Source organism: Taudactylus pleione, unplaced genomic scaffold (assembly GCF_031769625.1).
Source record: "Taudactylus pleione unplaced genomic scaffold, aTauple2 ptg000282l, whole genome shotgun sequence".
NCBI lineage: Eukaryota > Metazoa > Chordata > Amphibia > Anura > Myobatrachidae > Taudactylus > Taudactylus pleione.
The window spans coordinates 5,017,451-5,039,682 of record NW_028284684.1 but is presented as its reverse complement, the minus strand read 5'-3'; the positions used below and the strand labels follow the sequence as shown (position 1 = coordinate 5,039,682).

The following is a 22,232-nucleotide window of genomic DNA, read 5'->3' as shown; positions in this document are numbered from 1 at the left end:
CAGGATGAGGCGTATGTGGGTGGTAACAGGGGAAGGTGCTTGAAAACGGGGAGTGGAGATCCGAACGCAGGCGTGCTTAAAGGTCAAAACGGGCGTTTTATGGGTGTGCATAATTAATACAGCAGCGTCACTGACCACGTCACTGGGTTATTTTTTGGCCAGAACTGCTCGCCAATTTGTGGTAGGAAAAACCAACCACAAGAATAGTGAGCAGTTCATACGCTGGTCGATGTACTCGATTAATCTAATAAATAGCGGACATGACGTAGGATGCGAGCGGCCAGGGGGCGTAGTTATCCAAAAAACGACCGCAAGTTTTGTTCGCTCGTTCAGACATAGAGGCGTGAACAGACCGCAAAGAGCGAACGGTTCATTTGAATAGCCACCCCTTTTTTCTGAACGACCGTCCGCAAATAGCGTCCGGCTCTGAATCAGGCCCCTAGTTCATCCTTTATTATATTAACTGTGTATATATCAGCGTGTGAGCTATGATTTTGTTCTGCTGTCTTCATCTGATGTTATGAGAACACAATCCTTTCCAAGTGACAGAGAAGCACTTATGATGTAGGACTAAGGAGTCGCAGGTTTAAATCATTTAAAACCTAGAAACGTGAAATTCCACTGGGTGAAGCTAAGACGCTCATGTCAGTGTTCTTATGATCTTATGAACTGTTCATTGACTTAGCTTTATTAAATCTGAAATCTTTTGTGATAGCTTACATTATGCATCACTTGTGCCAATATAATAATTAGCAGATATAGAGATAGTGTACTAAAATGGTATTAGCCTGTGATTTGAACAAACCCATCCTCTTGAGAGTTCTGCTAGATGGCAGACAGTTTTGCTTGGATTTAAAGTGTATTTAGCACTGGATTTTATATAATAAAAAAGCATGTTTTGTACCTATGTAACATGAATCTGATGTCCTCCTATAATTCAGTGTTCCCTTTGCAAAAATCACTCCATTGGGACAGATAGTGTTATAGCTCCTACTGTAAAAGTGTCTCTCAGTTGGAAGCATATGATTTATCCCTGCTCCCTCAGAGCCAGAACTAGTCAGACATAAAGCTCACTGACTTTTTACATTGTAAAACATGTATTATTATTATTAACAGGAACTATCTGTAGGGAGTTTGTATGTTTTCCCATGTTTGCGTGGGTCTCCTCCAGGTGCTCCAGCTTCTTCCCACACTCCAAAACATACTGGTCGGTTAATTGGCTTCTGTCAAAAAACGAAAATAAATAAATAAATAACCATAATGTATGTGTGTTCATGTGATAAGGAATACAGATGGTTAGCTCCCCTGGGGCAGGGACTGCTGTGAATGGCTGAAATTTGCTGTGTAATATATAATATATGACTGTTATTGATGATAATAATAATAAGTGTACTTTTGTACATATGCTAATTCGGACACATCTCAAGATATTACTGAGAAAAATGTTGGTGTGTTACTTATACTTATTTTACCCGCTGTATATGTGTAATACCCCACTATGCCAGGTACTATGTCTGGCACTGCGCATCACTTCTACACTACATGTGCATATCATGCCAGCGACCTCTGCAGCTACCAGGAGCAGGTCACATGACCTACTGTCAGGTGGTAGGGAAGTGACAGTTGGAAGCTAGGGGCAGTTGGTCGCGGAGTGCGTTGAGGCAGGAGCAGGGGGCGCTGCTGAGCTTCTGGCCAAAAACAAAGACCTGCGTCACAACAGGGGAGGCGGCGCTGACTGAGGGGAGATCCTCTGCTCACCATCAAGACTGTACTCAGTGACTGACAACAGAGCCAGGCTGAGGAGTACTTGGAAAGCCAGCTACAGACACTGGAGAGCTGCCTCTAGTTACTTCAGTCCATCAGCACATAGAGGAGAACAGCAGAGAACTAAGGGAGCAGTGAGCCAACATAGTGACTACTGAAGCTCCTGAGGTAACACCATGTATACCTGAGGCAAACCAAAGTGCCAGCATATTGTACCCCAAACACAGCCAGTCACATCACTAGCTGTGCAGATAGCAGAGGAGGGAAGGGGTATACTAAGCATAGAGACACCGTCCAATCGCCAACTGACCGTTCAGGTTCTGTCGCCCCAAATGCCTGGGCAGATTGAGCAGCTCTCCACTCAGCAAAGTCTGTGGGACAAGGAGTGAGATAACAGCCATCAGTGCCGAGTATGGTTATAATAACAAGCACTGCACCCACTGTTCTTTAAGGAGCAAAAGATTTAAAGGCATTTTAATCGAAAAGCCAGACAGACTCTATAGCTGGAGACCTGGCTGTTAACTCCAAGACCAGCTACTAATGTAACCAGCAGCAGCCAATTATAATCCAGGAGTCACTACAGGCAACGAGAAGAGGGAGCTGTGCACCACCCAGGTTATAGCCTAGATAAAACTAAAGGGACATTTAGGGATAACTGGTTATTTTATACTGCAGTATAAAGTTTAAAGAAACATTATTAAGATAAGTTGAAATGCTTATATGTGTAACCGCTTACTAAATCTTCACTTGGGAATTATTATTTTAGGATAAAGTGTTTAGGAAAAGTTGATTCAAAAAGTTTATTTATAGGGTGATATTCAATTAGCCGCGGGGTTTACCCGCAACTAATTACCGGCAAAAATCCCACGGCGCGAGGAAAGGCTGTTCAAGTAAATAGCCTTTTTCCCGCTGTGAAAAATCGTGATTCAGGCACGGAAACCCACTGATTCCGCATAAACAATGGGGTTTTTCCCCGCGTGCAAGCCCGATTTGCTGTTTTTGTACACAGATTTTACCTCGCACCTCCATGAGCTGCAAGGTAAAGTCCGACTGCGGGGGAAGTGGAAGTGGGGAACTTGCCTCTCTGAAAGGCTTTGGTAAATAATGTAAGTAATTGTAAAAACTCTTTGTACTAACGATACTGGATTAGAATCTCTATACACTCCTTCCTATACCTTCTAATATCCTGCCTATACCTTCTAATATCCTGCCTATACCTTCTAAGGATGATGCTAATTTGCGTACACAGTCATACAGTAAATAAAGACTTCAGACCTGGAATCTGTGGTTCCAAAACACAAAGTATTATTCAAGTAAAAGTACAGTCAGTTACACGCTATTGATCCATACACAATTAGATGCAAAGGAATTATACAGACCCAAGTAGGGTATACATACGCAGCGCTTCCGGACCAGATGTTAGGCATCAGCAAGAAACCCCTTCGTCAATCAGCATTCAGCACGAAGACTAAGACCCGGTGTTGGAGCACACATATTTATACCCCCAGAAATAGACAACACAATAGAGAAGTTTGTTGCTGATGCCATTGGTTCCCAAGGGGGATACATCTGTTAGAGAGCATTTAACAGGCTGATTCAAATAGACCCAAACCAGCCTATAACAACTGGGGGTCTCTGGATTCCCGACTCATGCAACATCCTAACAGTTGTTCATATTATATACATTTTGTTGCTTGAAGTCTCTGCGGTCCATAAGTTGAGAATGCATGATGCGATCTCCACACCGACGATTCCGGAATACTGTGAAAAGAGTACGCATCAGTAAAAAACCAAACACGGCTTACTTATCATGTATAAAACCTTAGTTACCAAATAATCTGTATTTCACAGCATTTATACTAAATGAACAAACTTAAATCTTATACCTTAAAGCTTATGGAACCTTGTATGTGGATATGTATGTAATGTGTGAGTATGTGGGGTTTGATAAAACGACGCTAGTTAACTTGGAGCAGATGCGTGCGCATAAAGCTAATAAACAACGTTTTCATATAGGATCTTATGCATTCGCTAATATGCGACTAGTTAACAGCGCAATTGTGCGTATTAATGTGTATATGAGAAATGGTGAAAGATGCAATTGCATGGTGCTAATAGTAATATCACCATATGTACTTAAATGTGAATTTATCTAAAATGGCGCTTGGGCGGCCATTTGCAAAATGGCGTCTTGCGATCTCATTTCCAAGATGGCATCTTGCGGCCAGTCGCAAGATGGCGTCGCTGCTATTCAATTTTAAACCGATTTTGTCAGTAATCCAGCTTCGACAGTCCACCCTTTGATAGGGAACAACATGCTATCGCAATCTGATTTTAAAATATAATTTAGGTTTACATTTCTATACTATTTAGTGTTATAATGGGACGGCACAAGGTGGTTCTTAATCCATCAATAATGTGTCTCTGGGTGGGGACATAAAACTACTATTATACGCACACCGCGGATCTTGGAAGATCATGTGAAAGGTGTGGGGATGCACGAGTCTTATAAAGGCAGTCTTGAAGGGGAATTGAGACTTTACATTATCTGAGGTGTTTTAAGAATAACATTTCAATAATACATTCTATGCACGTCTAAATATAATACATTAAATGATGGTATTTCCTAGTTCAGGGTTGTAATGCAGTTCTATATTTACATCGGTATTCATATTGTCATTACTGGCCACCATCATAGTTTCGTTCTTACATTTTACTCTATTTTAAAATTTTCCACACTTCAATACAATAGGAACACACCGGACGCATATGCCAATTATTATGATGACAATCAGTATAAGGATCAAGAATTTGCCTATGCTGGCGACCACTTCCTGAACCCATTCCCCTAGACCTGAGACCCATTTCACTGGGTTCAGCCATGAAACCCATCCTTCTATCTTCTCCCCTACTTCAGCCACTGAAGCATTATGGTTCTTACGAAACTCCCATTTTAGCTGCAGGATTTCATCCATCTTCCGGTCTATCACCTCCTTGGGGTCGCTGGTATTATTGGTGACATAGGTGCAACATTTTACTCCAAATTGGGTGGCTAACGTTACGCAATACCCTCCAGTAACAGCAGTTAAATAATTCAACACTAGCCTGTGTTGCACCAGTTCTTTCTTGTACGCTTGCAATTCTCTCCCTGTATACCTGAATGTGTCATCGTACATCTCGGTGATATTATCTATCAATTTAGCAAGTTCCTGAATATACCTAAAATTTAATGTACCCCGAGCAATCCTGGTGGGATCCAGTGCGACTAAAACTTGAAAGCCAGTTGTCTCACTAATTAACTGAGTGGCTTTATGCACTTCACCAGGCTTCATATTTCTTTTGCCTCTGTGTTCATATTGTGTGTGAAGATATGGTGATGGTGTGTTTTTATGTATACCAAGCATTTCAACATGTGTGAGGGTCATAACTTCTGGGACTACCCTTCCCAGGTAACACAAGCCTTCGGAACTCGGGGAGAGCCACTTATACGCTTTTCTTCCACATATAAAATATACATTATCAGGGAGAACATAAGGAATGGTATGCATCATTATCATTAAGCACATTTCCCTTGCAAACAATCCTATTTCTGGGTCTTCCATCTGGTACATGCAAGTTTCTGGCTGTATTATTTTAGCACAATAACCATCTGGCACCTTACCAATAATTTATTTGGTGGAACTCAATGTATACCGATACCTAAAATGTTTCCCACCAGATTTATTTGAGCGTAACAGGTCATGGTTTATGGACTCATTATCAGCTCTTTGTGAGAAGGTCATCGTCTGATTATTCCCCGTCACTTCCCAACTCCCGGGTTTATTGGGGTTGGTTATGTTTAAACACAAAAGTGATCTATCTACTTGGAATTTATAGAGTTTGAAATGAGGTGGTTTGGATGAGTGGAATTTTCCATCCAATGTTTTCCCTTTTTGTAATTCTAAAATTTCCGTGATATTCAGCGGAAATTGCACCAACCCTACGTTATGCTATTCCTGTGGCACATGTGAACACACCCAGCAATCAGTTTGGTTTAATACTTTGCCTACCATGCTATGATAATCCTCTAAAGGATACCCACCCCAGTACGGGTTATATTTAGGTTGGCATTGTTGGATACAGTTCTCATCAACTAGGGACCCACAAAACTCACAAATACAGGAATCTTCAGACGATAAACCTCCACACCGTTCATCCACATCATAAACATTTTCTTTATGGTTGCTTAAGAGAGGGTACAAATTGCTTGTTACATTTTTATGGGTATTTTTGGTAACTGTACTTGCACCTCCATAAGGTGGGGGAGGTGAGCGTGAACTGCTGGCGATACTCTCCACAACGCTACCTTGCCGCACATGCGCGCCATTTTGTGGCTCGCCTGTATTGTAATTTAGCATCGCGGATGTATTCTCTGGCAATGCGCTCGCAACGCTAGTTTGCGTTGCTTGCGCATTTTTAAGCCACGCATTCCCTTCATGCTGCCACAACTTTAAACATTCATAATATTTGACTTTTTTCTCTCGGGAGCGCATCAGACTGATGTGATCCCGGACATTATCTAGTACATTTTTATCAAAACTACCAATTCTGGGAAACGGTCTAACACTCTTCATCGTCATTTTAAACAATACATTACAATACCTTATCGCATAAGTACCGTACTTAGTATGCATAATACGACGGGCCGATCCAATCGGCGCTTCCATTAGCAGCACGTCATTGTCTAACATCTCTACTGTTTGCGCGGCTCCCATTCTGAGACAAATCCTATGCTTTTCAATAAAGATTTAAACTGGTGAAAGACAATCAAGATACTTGTGGACGATTTAAACGGCAGTGCCCACACACCTGGATAAGATTTGAAAAAGGCAACTTCCACACCCGGATAAGATTTAGTAAGGCAACTTCCACATCTATGGAAGTTTATGTCGGCTACTTCCACTCACCTCTCTACAACAAAGACAACATGTACACCTGCTACTGTGTATAGAACGGTAAGCTGCTTACCGAGCGACTAGCACTTAGCCCTTAAAGGTCATACGGTACCTCTAACTGTAGGGAACAAGTTACCCCTACCAACAAACACTCACTGTTACACACTTTTTTTTTCCTGCGCAGAAAAATACACGTTAACCCAGATATTGATAACAACTGAAAAATGTAAACCTCAACGGCTTTGTTTAAACATGTGGCACCACTACCGGAAGTAAGTATACGCTATTGTGCGACCAGTCGCATACACAATAATGCGACTACCACACAACCGTATGACAACTTTTTAGCTGCGTACGCAAAAGTGCGTCTTTGCTGTGCGCAAAACTGCGACTCAGCCGCGTACTCAATACTGCGGCACCCCTTTAAACGTTCAGTTCTATCAACAAAGGAAAGCAAACTTTTTCCTCTCTTGTCCCTGGATTCTAGTCAGCTTCCTTGGCTCACACGAAAACGGATAGCGATCTTTCAGCACAAAGCGGTTGCAGGTAAACCCTGCATGTGGCCACTCCACCCTCTGCTGAGATATCGATAGCCGTATGTACCGTGTGAGTAGGTAAGTGACTTCACTACGAGCCCCCAACTAACGATACTGGATTAGAACCTCTATACACTCCTTCCTATACCTTCTAATATCCTGCCTATACCTTCTAAGGATGACGCTAATTTAAGTACGCAGTCATACAGTAAATAAAGACTTCAGACCTGGAATCTGTGGTTCCAAAGCACAAAGTGTTATTCAAGTAAAAGTACAGTCAGTTACACGCTATTAATCCATACACAATTAGGCGCAAAGGAATTATACAGACCCAAGTACAGTATACATACGCAGCGCTTCCGGACCAGATGCTAGGCATCAGCAAGAAACCCCTTCGTCAATCAGCATTCAGCACGAAGACTAAGACCCAGTGTTGGAGCACACATATTTATACCCCCCAGAAATAGAAAAAACAATAGAGAAGTTTGTTGCTGATGCCATTGGTTCCCAAGGGGGATACATCTGTTACAGAGCATTTAACAGGCTGATTCAAATAGACCCAACCCAGCCTCTAACAACTGGGGGTCTCTGGATTCCCGACTCATGCAGTTGTTCATATTATATACATTTTGTTGCTTGAAGTCTCTGCGGTCCATAAGTTGAGAATGCATGATGCGATCTCCACACCGACGATACCGGAATACTGTGGAAAGAGTACGCATCAGTACAAAACCAAACACGGCTTACTTATCATGTATAAAACCTTAGTTACCAAATAATCTTTATTTCACAGCATTTATACTAAATGAACAAACTTAAATCTTATACCTTAAAGCTTATGGAACCTTGTATGTGGATATGTAATGTGTGAGTATGCGGGGTTTGATATAACGACGCTAGTTAACTTGGAGCAGATGCGTGCGCATAAAGCTAATAAACAACGTTTTCATATAGGATCTTATGCATTCGCTAATATGCGACTAGTTAACAGCGCAATTGTGCGTATTAATGTGTATATGAGAAATGGTGAAAGATGCAATCGCATGGTGCTAATAGTAATATCGCCATATGTACTTAAATGTGAATTTATCTAAAATGGCGCTTGGGCGGCCATTTGCAAAATGGCGTCTTGCGATCTCATTTCCAAGATGGCGTCTTGCGGCCAGTCGCAAGATGGCGTCGCTGCGATTCAATTTTAAACCGATCTTGTCTCAGCCAGTAATCCAGCTTCGACAGTACACTCACCATTGCGTAATAATGAATCTGTTAAGCCACTAGGAACAGTGGGCAGTGGGTGTAGCGTCACCACATATGCTCCAGGTCCACATCAATCACCTTACACATAAACTTCCACCCACTGTGCGGTCTGGCAAGCTACAGTAAACCCTGGGAGCATCTTAGGCAGCACCAACTCTGAAGAAGAGCTCCCCCTTCCCCTCTGTGCCCCCACCCTCCGCTGCTTCTAAGCAGGTGTGAGGTGGGTGCTTTCTAGTAAGTATGTCTGTTTGATGTGACATCATAGCCAAGTCTACAGTCTGAACGTAATACTAAGATTATGTAACTCTACAGATAATAATAATTTTAGGAAGCAGACCTGTAGGCCAGAAAAGGTGTGCCAGGAGTATTGTATATAACAAAACAAAAAAGTATTATGAGATTACTGCCAAAACCAAGGAATATTCTAGAAAGATGGGCACTAAAGGATATATATATTGAATTAGGTGTATTATATCTAAGTTTTTTATTATTTTTATATTAAAAGGAATAGCATTAAGTGAATTCCCATGTTCAACTGACACAGCAAAATAGAGAAAAACAACACATTTTGATAGTGTTCAAATTAAATATTGAACAAAAAGTGCAAAACTACAAAAATACATTTTAAACCTGCAACTCTCAGTTATCTGTAATATTATTATCAGTAGCTTTATAGATTTAGAAGCTTCCTTTCGTCCCTAACTCTGAATTAGTTAGGATATATACGTATTATCTTGCAACTGTAGTTTAGGTTTATTAAGTTTTTATATAGTTATATAATTATATCTAAAAGTAATAATAATAACAACATATCAGGCAGATTGTTGTAATAAGATGTAAACACATACACAAAATGGATAGTGGGACAATATACATCCTCCTTTGTGGGATTCACAAAAATAATTTGGAACTAAATATATTGCATCACACCACACTGTATATACAGTATTATCTTAATTGCCAATTATCAATAAACCAGTCATATGAGTCAGTACTGATGTAGGCTAATTCATGGCTATTATTAGTATTACTAATTTTCCAGTAACAATATTGCAAGATTTGCTGAATGTTTGTAATCAAATCTAGCAGCATTGAGCTGATATAGCTCACTATGTACACACAGGAATAATCTAGTTTAATTATAAAACCTCTTGTAAATGAACAACATATATTCACAGTCATTTGTTTGAACAATGAAGAGATTTCATTATAGTGATATTAAACAGACTTAATATGCTATATCTGTGTTATAGTGCATACACACGGTCAGATTTCTTATCAGATATGAATGATAACGATTGTAAAAATCGTTCAAACGTTCATATCTTTGACATGTAGGGCATGCATCGAGGAACGATGCGCGTTCCCGCATGTCATATAACGATCTCTAACATAGACTGATTTTGACGATTTCATTCATTTTAATACTGTCAGAAATCGTTCATCGTTGATGAAATCGTTCAAATCGTTGGAAAAATCGTTCATCAAATTTGACCGTGTGTATGCACCATTACAATTGGCTTGCAGGAATGTCAAGACCTTCGTGAATTGGTTGAACAGTATCGACATTTTCATTATTACAATAAGGGATTTACCATAAACTCTCACTGATCACCTATATATATTTCACATCATTGATTGACTTATGATAAGTTTGCTTATCTAAAGCTGGGTACACAACGTGGTGACTGATCGGTCAACAGACCAATCTGCTGTTAGAGCGGCCAATTGGTAAGCTATACACATCAATCTGCCATTCGACGTCTCTGGGCTGACATTGCAACTGGGCGGGCATTTCATTTTGCATTTTCATTTAATGTCAGTGTCAGCAGTCTGTGCAGCAAATGTATTATTGGTTGTTGGGTCGCCCATACACACAGTCAGATCTGCCGGTATATCAGCTGTACTTCAGGGACGACCTAATATATCTGTGAAAGACGTTCACAAACATATAGGGTGTACACACCCACCAATCCTCTACCGATATATTGACTAGTGTGTACCCAGATTAAGTCACAGTGGTGTGTCAGATTAGTCTCTGTCCAGTTCTGTCCTGTCATGGCTGCACTATCACTGTCACAACAGGAGATCTATTTGGTTCCCGATCTCCCTGTCTGCTGATACTGACTGGTACTATCCTTGTGTGGCAGACATGTGTCCGTCCCGCCACTGCTATAATGATACTGGCTTATCTAAAGATCCAATCACATCTTGGTCCCATGTACTGCTGGCTACTATATTGTCTTGAGCATCAGGTACGGGATCCCGGAGCTCAGGATACCGGTGGTCATAATCCTGACCCTGGCATTCCAGCAGGGTTAGGATACTGACACCTGTCCCTCAGTATACTAAACCTCCCCTTCTCTCTACCCCGCCCTCTCCCTAACCCTCCTCTTGTGCCTATACCTAACCTCCCCCCAGTGCATAACCCTAACCCACCCCCTTAGTGCCTAACCCTAACCCCTAGCCTTAACCCTTCCCCTAACCCCAGTAGTTACTGTTGGGATTCTGGCACCGTCATCCTAAGCGCCGACATCCCCACTGTCAGGATTATAACTTAATCCCTGTCTTGACACCAGTGTCGGACTGGGGCATGAAGAGCCCACCAGGGAAATGCAACAGAGGGGGCCCACTGACGGGGCGTGACCAGCCATTACATAGGTGTGGTCATCAACTGGAGGGGTGTGGGCAGAGATAACTTTAGGAAACTAAAAATGAAAAAAATATGAATGGAGGCCAGGTTGTTGCACAGATCGAACATTACAGAATGTGTACATCAATGGGGGAGAGGGAATTGAGTAGTTGTGGCCAGATTACTGGCAACCAGGAATAGGATCAGGGATAGTAAGTACAGTAAAGGATCCAGGGGGAGGTGTGTTGGGGGGTAATCAAGGACCCTTTTCCCAGCAGAGTAGTGCCCATGCAGCAGGACTTGGATTTTTTCTTAGCAACCAGGTATATTAAACTGAAGCATTTCACCCTAAGTGCTGATTGCCCAAAAACTACTGGAATCGGTATGATATAGCGGCTGCCGTATGGCCGGAAGTTCGAATCCCGGCAGCGGCAGCCCGACAAAACAGCAGAGCTCGGCAGCGAAAGCCCGACAGCGCTGGAAATCCCGATTGTCGCTAAGGTAAGCATAAACTAATCTAACCTAACCCCCCTAACGGGTGCCTAACCCTAACCTCCCCCCCCCCCCCCCCCCAAGACCTGAATCCCCCTTTCCCCGCTGCCTAAACCTAATTCCCCCCCCCGGGGGTGCCTAACCCTAACCCTCCCTCCCCCTAGCCTAACCCTCCCGGGGGGGTGCCTAACCATAAGTCCCCCCCGGGTGCCCTAAACCTAACCCACCCCCCCACGGCTGTCCGCTCGCGGCACCCGGCATCCCTTCGCTCGGGATGATGACAGGCGTCTAGATATAGATGCCGGTCATTTATCCCACGGCGGGATAAAGCAGTCGGGGAGCCAGCTGCCGGCTTCCCGATTGTATACCAAACTACTAGCCTTGGCTTAATTTAAGGCGTTTTCTATGCCATTCACTCTTCTGGGTGCAGCTGTGGCTATTTGGATCTTCCTCCTTGTTGTATTCCTCCCCAGACCCTCACACCTCACTGGAGCGGGACATCATTGCTGGTTCTGGGTGGGTGTGCAGAAATTAGTCAACTGCTCAAAGACAAGTGTACAAACAAATAACCACATGCCTACACAGGTATCCACATGCCCATATAGACAGGGCACAAGTAAGCCCATGCCCGTACAGGCAGGGCACAGGTAAGCCCATGCCCACACTTGCACGAGCACAGTGCACAAGTAAACACAACACACTACCACCCTATTCTAGTCTGAGAATCAATATATAAGGGATGTGAACGGTGACACTTTTCCTCTTTAAATACAGTAAACCAGTAGAAAGTGTAATTTGTTACAAAATACATATTTCTTTAAATGCAGGTAGATTGGACATTTTACTTTACTTTTCCAATTTCTGATATGCCAGGGTTGCCATGTGCATGAAATAACTGCTCCAGCAGGACGGCATAGTCTTAATGACTGAGTGCTGTTACGGCGCACACACATGTAACCTCAGCACACATCTGCGCACACAGAGTCCCAAGCACTCATGCACACTGACAGAGATCCAACACACATGCACACCTGCAGAGTCCCTGCACTTATGTATACCCACAGAGTCCCAGCACACCCAAAGTCCCGGCACACATGCACACCCCACGCAGTCTCCCGGCACACATGCACACCCCACACAGTCTCCTGGCACACACACAAACACACATGCAGTCTCAGCAAACACACCCCATACAGTCTCAGCACACACACATGAACTCACATGCAGTCTCAGCACACACACCCCATGCAGTCGCAGCACACATACATAAACACACATGCAGTCTCAGCAAACACACATGCAGTCTCAGAACAGTCTCAGCAAACACACATGCAGTCTCAGCACACACCCCCCCCCCATGCAGTCTCAGCAAACACACATGCAGTCTCAGCACACACACCCCATGCAGTCTCAGCAAACACACATGCAGTCTCAGCACACACACCCCATGCAGTCTCAGCACACACACAAACACCCCATGCAGTCTCAGCAAACACACATGCAGTCTCAGCACAAACACCCCATGCAGTCTCAGCAAACACACATCATGCAGTCTCAGCACACACACATCATGCAGTCTCAGCACACACACAAACACCCCATGCAGTCTCCGCAAACACATGCACACCCCACGCAGTCTCCCGGCACACATGCACACCCCACACATGCAGTCTCAGCAAACACACCCCATACAGTCTCAACACACACACATGAACTCACATGCAGTCTCAGCACACACACCCCATGCAGTCGCAGCACACATACATAAACACACATGCAGTCTCAGCACACGCACCCCATGCAGTCTCAGCACACGCACCCCATGCAGTCGCAGCACACATACATAAACACACATGCAGTCTCAGCACACACCCCATGCAGTCTCAGCACACACACACACATGCAATCTCAGCACACACACATAAACAGACATGCAGTCAGCACACACCCCATGCAGTCTCAGCACACACACAAACACACATGCAGTCAGCACACACACCCATGCAGTCTCAGCACACACACAAACACCCCATGCAGTCTCCGCAAACACACATAAACACACATGCAGTCTCCGCAAACACACCCCATGCAGTCTCAGCACACACCCCATGCAGTCTCAGCACACACGCCCCATGCAGTCTCAGCACACACGCCCCATGCAGTCTCAGCACACACGCCCCATGCAGTCTCAGCACACACGCCCCATGCAGTCTCAGCACACACGCCCCATGCAGTCTCAGCACACACGCCCCATGCAGTCTCAGCACACACGCCCCATGCAGTCTCAGCACACACACCCCATGCAGTCTCAGCACACACACCCCATGCAGTCTCAGCACACACACAAACACACATGCAGTCAGCACACACACCCCATGCAGTCTCAGCAAACACACATGCAGTCTCAGCACACACACAAACACCCCATGCAGTCTCCGCAAACACACATGCAGTCTCAGCACACACACATGCACTCTCAGCACACACACATGCAGTCTCAGCACACACACAAACACCCCATGCAGTCTCCGCAAACACACATAAACACACATGCAGTCTCAGCACACACACCCCATGCAGTCTCAGCAAACACACATGCAGTCTCAGCACACACACACACACCCCATGCAGTCTCAGCACACACACATGCAGTCTCAGCACACACACACACACACCCCATGCAGTCTCAGCAAACACACATGCAGTCTCAGCAAACACACATGCAGTCTCAGCAAACACACAAACACCCCATGCAGTCTCAACACACACATAACCACACATGCAGTCTCAGCACACACACCCCATGCAGTCTCAGCAAACACACATGCAGTCTCAGCACACACACCCCATGCAGTCTCATCAAACACACATGCAGTCTCAGCAAACACACATGCAGTCTCAGCACACCCCCCCCATGCAGTCTCAGCACATACACACACCCCATGCAGTCTCAGCAAAAACACATGCAGTCTCAGCAAACACAAATGCAGTCTCAGCACAGTCTCTGCAAACACACATGCAGTCTCAGCACACCCCCCCCCATGCAGTCTCAGCACATACACACACCCCATGCAGTCTCAGCAAACACACATGCAGTCTCAGCAAACACAAATGCAGTCTCAGCAAACACACATAAACACACATGCAGTCTCAGCAAACACACATAAACACACATGCAGTCTCAGCACACACACCCCATGCAGTCTCAGCAAACACACACACACAAACACACATGCAGTCAGCACACACACCCCATGCAGTCTCAGCAAACACACATGCAGTCTCAGCACACACACAAACACCCCATGCAGTCTCTGCAAACACACATAAACACACATGCAGTCTCAGCACACACACATGCAGTCTCAGCACACACAAACACCCCATGCAGTCTCCGCAAACACACATAAACACACATGCAGTCTCAGCACACACACCCCATGCAGTCTCAGCAAACACACATGCAGTCTCAGCACACACACACACCCCATGCAGTCTCAGCACACACACATGCAGTCTCAACACACACACACACACACACACACACACACCCCGTGCAGTCTCAGCAAACACGCATGCAGTCTCAGCACAGTCTCAGCAAACACACATGCAGTCTCAGCACACACACACACCCCATGCAGTCTCAGCACACACACACACCCCATGCAGTCTCAGCAAACACACATGCAGTCTCAGCAAACACAAATGCAGTCTCAGCACAGTCTCAGCAAACACACACACCATGCAGTCTCAGCACACACACATAACCACACATGCAGTCTCAGCACACACACACCCCATGCAGTCTCAGCAAACACACACACACCCCATGCAGTCTCAGCAAACACACATGCAGTCTCAGCACACACACATGCAGTCTCAGCACACACACAAACACCCCATGCAGTCTCCGCAAACACACATAAACACACATGCAGTCTCAGCACACACACCCCATGCAGTCTCAGCAAACACACATGCAGTCTCAGCACAGTCTCAGCAAACACACATGCAGTCTCAGCACACACACACACCCCATGCAGTCTCAGCACACACACATGCAGTCTCAGCACACACACACACACACACACACACACACCCCCCATGCAGTCTCAGCAAACACGCATGCAGTCTCAGCACAGTCTCAGCAAACACACATGCAGTCTCAGCACACACACACACCCCATGCAGTCTCAGCACACACACACACCCCATGCAGTCTCAGCACACACACACACCCCATGCAGTCTCAGCAAACACACATGCAGTCTCAGCAAACACAAATGCAGTCTCAGCACAGTCTCAGCAAACACACACACCATGCAGTCTCAGCACACACACATAACCACACATGCAGTCTCAGCACACACACACACACCCCATGCAGTCTCAGCACACACACACACACCCCATGCAGTCTCAGCACACACACACACACCCCATGCAGTCTCAGCAAACACACATGCAGTCTCAGCAAACACACATGCAGTCTCAGCACAGTCTCAGCAAACACACATGCAGTCTCAGCAAACACACACCAGTAGAAGTTAGCAATGGTACGGCAGCTTAATGAGGAGACCACACTTACTTGAATTACTGTAGTCTGACTCTGGCAGCAGCTCTGTCGGGTCTCTGAGTGCAGGGGATGGAGGAGGCCAGATGGGAGGAGCCTGCTGTATACACTGAGAGAGAGAAGTGCACCTGCCTATGCTTGTTGCTTGCCGAGTTTGTTGTATGCCGCTGGTCACTCCCTGCTCCTGCCGACGACAACACCCAGAAACCTTTGTATCATCCATGATCCATCAAAGGGAAGTTCCGCAGGGGTTTGTTGGAAACGTAGTCCCTTCCACCTCGGTGACTGACCACAATGAGTCAGACGGAACCTGTCACTTGCAGTAGCAACTGCAGCCGGCTATAGTAAGGTTATAGTAAATGGCGGCGGAGGGGACCTAGACTAAGCCCCGCCCTCCTTTAGTAGTGGGCGTGTCTAGAATCAGTGGGGCCCACCGGGGATTTCCCCGACTCCCCGCTGGGCCAGTCCAAGGCTGCTTGACACACACAGATAACTGAGAATTGGCGTCACACAATATCCAAGAGATGACCCTCAAAACCATGATGCACGTTTAAATAAATTGAGCTTTTTTAAAAGTTTTTAAAATTGCTCAGTCGAGCAAATTGTGCGTATAAAAAGCTAATAGTTATTGCCCCTTGTGTAACTTCTTGTTTGTGTGTATGGTGTAATGTTCTGGTTTAGTTGTGGGCCCGGGGTGGTGACAGGAGCAAATACAGAAGCAGATTTAAATAAAAAGGTAGAATTATTAATGAGTGGCTTAAAAGAAATGGGAATGGCAAAAGCAAAAAGTCCAGGTTTAGCACTAAAGTGCACTTGATTACTGTAGTGAGGATAATGGGAGAATGTCCAGAAAGTGGCAGATAAGAACAGTCCAGTATGCAGGTTAGTGAGCTGAAATAAATACAGGCAGTGGTGATGAGTCCAGCTGGGAGTGAAATAACTACAGGCAGAGGTAATGAGTCCAGCTGGGAGTGAAACGTGGGCAGGGTACAGGGTGTCAGCAGGCTCAGGCACTCAGGCAGGGGAAAAGGTAGTGGAGGATGCAGGGTAGTCCAGCAGGTTTTAGGAGTTGACAAGCAGGCTGGCAGGTAGCGTTTACACAGGTAACAAGAGGTGAGCACAGAGAACTCCCTCTCAGCTAGGATGAGATACACGTTGCACTGGCAATGAAGGAAGGCTCTGGACCTTCCTAAATACCCCGTGCCGCGCTATGACTGGCTTGAGGGAACACATGACTCACCAGGATTGGGCAGTTGAATCACATGGTCAGAAGGCAAGATGGCGGCGCCCATGCCCAACGGAACGGAAACACCGCCAGGCCTTATCAGCCCTGAATGACAATGTGCCCACACAGAACCAGGCGCAGCCAAAGCCCCTCGCCAAACACCAGCACCACTGCCAGACACCCCCTGCCATAGTGGCCTCACAGGTAATACCCGCCGACCACCATGCCGAGAAACCCTGGCCATGACATATGGTCAGTATGGGAATGCATATTTTTCTACCATAGAATTGGGGGACACTGAAAACCTTTCGGTATGGAGGCTCTGCAGAGAGGACAAATCTGTAACTCCACCCCCTCTACAGTCCTCTGCTGATGGGCAACCAGTGTTTTGGAGAGCACTTACCAGAGTGGGGGGTATTTTTACCTTTGCTGCCTATGACAGCATTATTGTGTTACTTACATTAAGCTATGAGGTGGAGGTACCATAATGGAGCTTCCCTTAGCCACTTGCCCTGCTTCCTACAAGAGATGGTCTTTCCCAGAGCCAGTCACTATCACCGCAGGTCATTAAAAAGGTCCCATGTTACTGGAACTGTCAGGTGCAGCACAAATGGAGAAATTTATCAAACTTTCTAAAGAGTGGAGAAGTGGAGAAGCTGCCCATAGCAACCAGTCAGCTTCTAGCTAGTATTTATCAAGTACATTCTATAAAATGATAGGTAGAAGTTGATTGGTTTCTATTGGCAACTTCTCCACTCCTTAGAAGGTTTGATACATTTCCTCCAAAGTCCACAAACCTTGCACAGAAGGCGCAGTCTAAGGTGCGTGATTCCTTTAGTTAGGAAATGGGCCATGGTAGATATGCATTAAGCATTCTAAAGAGTGGAAAAGTTGCCCATAGCAACCAATCAGCTTCTAACTAGCATTTATCAAGTATATTCTATAAACTATTACAGGGAAGCTGATTGGTTGCTATGGGAAACTTCTCCACTCTTTAGAAGGCTTGTGTTAGACCCTGGGGGAGGTGCTTATCCCCTCACAGCCAGCAACTCCTCTTTGGTGGGCTTGTACTCGGTGAGAGAAGAACTTATATTCACTCTGCTATATCCAGCTCCCTTTCTAAACACCAGAGAAGGAATAGAGTGGAGGATGGTATTCAGAGTTATCTTCTTGGTCCAGAAACCAGATGGAGTTCTTGAGGTTTGTCATAAGCAGCATGGGACTGAATTAGTTCATCATGTTTATGGACATCAGTGATATGTACTTGCAAGTTCAGTTTTGAGACTGTTTTCTCAGTTACAGTGGGATTACATTTATTCTCCACCTGAAAGATCTGCTGACCAAGGCGGCATCTCTGACATACAGACAGTACAGGCATTGAAATGTCATGAATGGATCCTCAACCTTCCCACCAGATGGTTTTCTTTAAGTTGTTTTTCAAGACCAAATAGCAAAGGGAGTAGATTCTTTCTTTAGAAGGGCTAGTAATATCTCCTTTAGCTTGCAGACAGATGTTTAATTTTGCATCAAGTGCTTAGAGAAAATGGTGTAGACCCTTGAAGTGGTGCAGTTTGTACTGATACACTCAAAGGAGTTCTATTTCTAACTTATTTGAAAAGGAACAAGTTTTGCCACCATCTGACTAGTTAGTTCATGAGACTGTCTCTAAGAGTGTGTCAGTCAATCCTCTAGCGACTGAGGTCAGCAATCTCATGTGGACTCACTCTATACCAGAAGTATTGTGATGGTGGACGCCAGCCTAAAGTTTTGCTTTAATTTAAGATGGTTTTTTTTGGCATTATTATCCTCTTAAACAGGTTACACATTGAGATTTGAGAAAACAAAAATATTTATATAGTAATTGTGTAAGGTCTGTCCCGTCTCTAGCATGTGCCTTCACGTGACACCTGCACATGTGCCTGCACAGTGGGAGCTAGGGCGTGTGCCCCAATGGTTTTCACTGCTAGATGGATGAGACAGACCTGGCCCTGGAGGAGTATCCAACTAGCCAATGGGAATGGGTAAGTATGGGAGCGAAGGGGGTGGGTTATTTAAAGGAGGGATGGAGGGCTGGGGCAGTACAGAGGAGGGCAGACCAGTGGATAGAGAGGGGATGGAGCCCTTTACAGACTGACCCGGGTCTCTTTACATCTTTATATGCATAAACTTCGTGGGTCTTTTGCAAAGATTGTGTACTATCTAGGGTTATACCAAGCCTTTCTGATTACTTAGACGGTAACTGATGGTAACTGAATTGGTGTTCTTCTCATCCTTAATAAAAACACACAAAACATTTCTATATGATTTGTATGCATTTTAAAAAAATATTTACAAGATAAATGATTCTAATTTTTTTTACAAACAAAAATGTAATTTTAAAATCAATCCCTTTCATTGTGATGGCCCCCAAAACTTCCTGCTCAACATTAAATCTCAACTTGTCTCGTAGGCATATATTTTAGTTTAATATTGTTTTGTTCAAGAATCAATTGTGTTATCCATTTAATAGAACTCATATAATTATATAACTACAAGTACCAGATCTTGTATATAGGCCAATTTCTTTGGCTACAAGACTGATTTATTTTTTACTTGCAGCCTATTGCTGCTATTAAAAAAATCCTTAATATTGCAGTTTATCAAAATACTATTGATAGGGCGGCTGAGTATTGGTGATACTAAACTGGAGTTGTAAAGGTTTACTTACCACTTTTTTGGGCCATTCTCTACATATATATGTGTGTGACCTAGCTTGTGCATGTGCAATGGAACTGAAAGCCCAGATTTGACATTTCATTTCCACTATTTCCACTATTGTGTAAAAAAAAAAAAATAGTCACAAAATATCGAAAACAATTTTAAATCATCGTGTCAATAGAATATTTTATTTGCTGGGGGCAGATGGTTGATGTGCAGATCCTCGGTAATACCGACTGGCAGCAGTAAGCAGTGACTTGGCGCATAATCGGTCAGTCAGGGTTCCTTCTGTCGTAGCCTGACTCAGAATTGCCACGTCACAAATGTGCACTGCACCTGGAGCTTGGGTTCTAGATGTAAAAATAGAAATTTTTTAAAAATAAATAAATAATAACTTAAAATTAGAAGCATAATAAAAAAATATTTCAATATAGTAAAAAGAAAAGACAAAATGCATTATGTAATTTGAATTGACAATAGAAATAGAGAACAGTAGCAGTAACGGTGCCCATGGCGATAGAAAGCCGACTCTGGCCTGGGTGAAGGGGGCGTGATCTATTTGCGGGAGCCATGGCCACACCCCCTCAGGAAAAACCTTTTTGCTGTGTGCCGGGGAGGGGGCCACTGTGAGCCCCCCCAGCCTGGCGCAAATCCAGGGTGGGCCGTGATCAGTGTGATTGCTTCCCCCACAGGCAGAGGAGACTATTGCTGCTCAGCGTCAGTGAGAAGTCTCCCACTGCAGCCCAGGACACGCTGATAGGTGCGAGGGAGGGGGAGTGGCATCAGACCCGTGCCCCTGCCGAGCCCATCCAGCAGGCCCGGGTAATTAGTACCCGTCCCCCCAGGGCCAAATTAAGACTTGTGGGGGGCCCGAGGGGAAATAAGTTGTGAAGGCCCCCACAATCAACACGGAGCCTCCCCCCTCCTCCCTCCAAGCCACACAGAGCCTACTACTCCATCCCCAGTGGCCAGAGTCAAACGCAGAATTTTATGGGTGTTTTCCCATATGTACAGTATATATTTATTAAACACACATACATATTTATGTATCACATACATATATAAAGCGATGGATGTGTCGTCCTTTTATTAGTCCCTGAGTGTCGCCGTTTTGGTAAACTTAGATATCTATCTATCTATCTCAAACATATATATTTTATATAACATACACACTCTAACACATACATACACATATATACACTAACACATATACAGTATAGAGCAATGGTTCCCAAACTGTGCGCCGTAGCACCCTGGGGTGCCTCAGGACACTTGCAGGGGAGCCTCAGGTTGGTGGCCTAGCACCAAATCAAATTATTTATGGTCAATGTAATGTAAATATGTGGACAAACTGAAGCACAAACCTGTCCACCACCACATAACTGAACCTAAGGATGACAGGTAAGCACAATTTACTTTCTTCTTCAGGGTCCATAGGGATCCACCATGGGGTGTAGGTGGTGGATAAGGACCGGACACCAAACAGTTAAGCTTTCAACTGCTAGGATGCAACGGTCCCTCCCCCTAAACCCCGCCCCTGAGTCAAATCAGTTTGCTTGGTATCCGGCAGGAGCTCGGATCACCTTTATAACAGTGGCTGCCTTATGCAGCCCATTGCTTTATTTTTATGATATCTAATTTTATTTATCTATATTACTGAGTGCGCAGCCTCAGACTGTCCTTAGAACGTCTGTGCTGCCACTCCATCACCCCCCCGGGTGCCGCAACTACATAGCATCGCTTGGTACTTTCGGCGGGGCTCCAAGGGACCTTGCTATTCGGCCCCGCGGAGGACCCCAGACTGCAACTTGGATGCAGGGGAGAGGTAAGGCGGGTTACCGCTTGCGGTAGCCGACAGCTGGGAAGTCTTACCTCCAGTCTCAGGAGACAGACCAGAGTTGCTGAGAGTGAACACCGGCCTCGACCGCGTGATCCACTAGACCACCAGGGTACATAAAGTGCGGGAATCCAGCTTCCTGGTGGTCAAAAATAAGCCAGGGGAGGTCAGCTTTCCCTATTACAGCGGCCCCTCCCCCAGCTCAAGGCGCCATTCCACCACGGTCTGGACACTCTGAGCTGCTCTTCTCCTCAGACTCCGCCCCCTCAGAGGTCTCTGGCGGCT

At 45.0% G+C, this 22,232-nt stretch overlaps 1 protein-coding gene and 1 long non-coding RNA gene across 2 annotated transcripts in view; one reads left to right on the top strand and one right to left on the bottom strand.

The window, feature by feature from the left end:
- The window catches only part of ADGRD1 (adhesion G protein-coupled receptor D1), a 596,761-nt gene that overhangs the window by 121,090 nt on the left and 453,439 nt on the right, over positions 1–22,232 (top strand). The gene's annotated exons all lie outside the window — the stretch shown is intronic.
- LOC148512106 (uncharacterized) lies at positions 1,190–16,272 on the bottom strand. The gene is made up of 3 exons (XR_015880193.1): positions 16,204–16,272; positions 2,075–2,135; positions 1,190–1,223 (listed from the first exon to the last, which is right to left on the bottom strand). It is a non-coding gene; the product is annotated as an uncharacterized LOC148512106 (long non-coding RNA).